This window comes from Geospiza fortis, unplaced genomic scaffold (assembly GCF_000277835.1).
Source record: "Geospiza fortis unplaced genomic scaffold, GeoFor_1.0 scaffold569, whole genome shotgun sequence".
In the NCBI taxonomy this organism is placed as follows: Eukaryota; Metazoa; Chordata; class Aves; order Passeriformes; family Thraupidae; genus Geospiza; species Geospiza fortis.
In genome coordinates this window covers 207,588-208,545 of record NW_005054621.1, presented here as the reverse complement: position 1 = coordinate 208,545, position 958 = coordinate 207,588, and positions in this window count along the sequence as shown.

Genomic DNA, 958 nt, shown 5'->3' with positions numbered 1-958 from the left:
CACCATTCCCATCACTCATCCCTGGCTGCCAGCGCCCCTGGAGAGATGTGGGCAGGGAATATCCTCTGGGAAGGGCAGGGAGAGGGAGCCCCGGCCTCCCCACGCTGCTGCTGCTGCAGGTGTTTGACAGAGCAGAGCTGATCCCTGGAAGCTGAGGCAGCTCCTGCTCCTTCCTGGGAGCAGGAGAGAGGAAAGGACACTGGGATCACCAAGTGCCAGCACCAGACCCAAATCTTGGACAGGTTCCAGCAGAAGCAGCAGCTCTTCCCAATGCCAAGGGTTTGTTTGGGACAAGATAAATAAATAAAGTCACTCCTGACACATCCACTTGACTCCAAAGGCTGGAAAAACCCAGCCTTTGCTGGGAAATGGGCACTGGGGCCTGACTGTAGCCTGAGCAGCTCCTAATTCTCCCACAATCCCAGAAATTAGGAATAACATTTCCCTCCTGTCCATCTCAAGCAGCAAATCCACACGCTCCTTGAAGCAGCGATGCCTTTGCTGGAAAATCAATGTAATTCCCCCATCCCAAGCACTGGGATCAGCAGGAGCCAAGAAATCCACGCACAAACCGGTCCAAAAATCACCCCAGCACAAGGCTGGAGTATCCAGGTTCCTGACTTCCAGATGGGGAAACTGAGGCACGGCGGGACGTGGGCCTGTCCCAGGCCACGGGGGGACGGATGAGTCAGGATGGATCCAGAACAGGAATAATTATTCAGGAAGCAACTCCCAGCCCCGGGTCCCAGCACGGAGCAGGAGCCCAGGTTGCACAACTCCGGCTTCCCCCACCCACCCCCGGCCTCCTCAGTAGTTTTCCATATTTACTTATTTTTGAAACGTTTTGTTAAGCCCAGAAAATAAGTTTAACTTTGGCACCTTCCTGTTTTATACAGAGAAAAGGCAGGAGAAGGCAGGTCTGGAGCAAATCCCTGGATAACCAACAGCAGGAGGACAC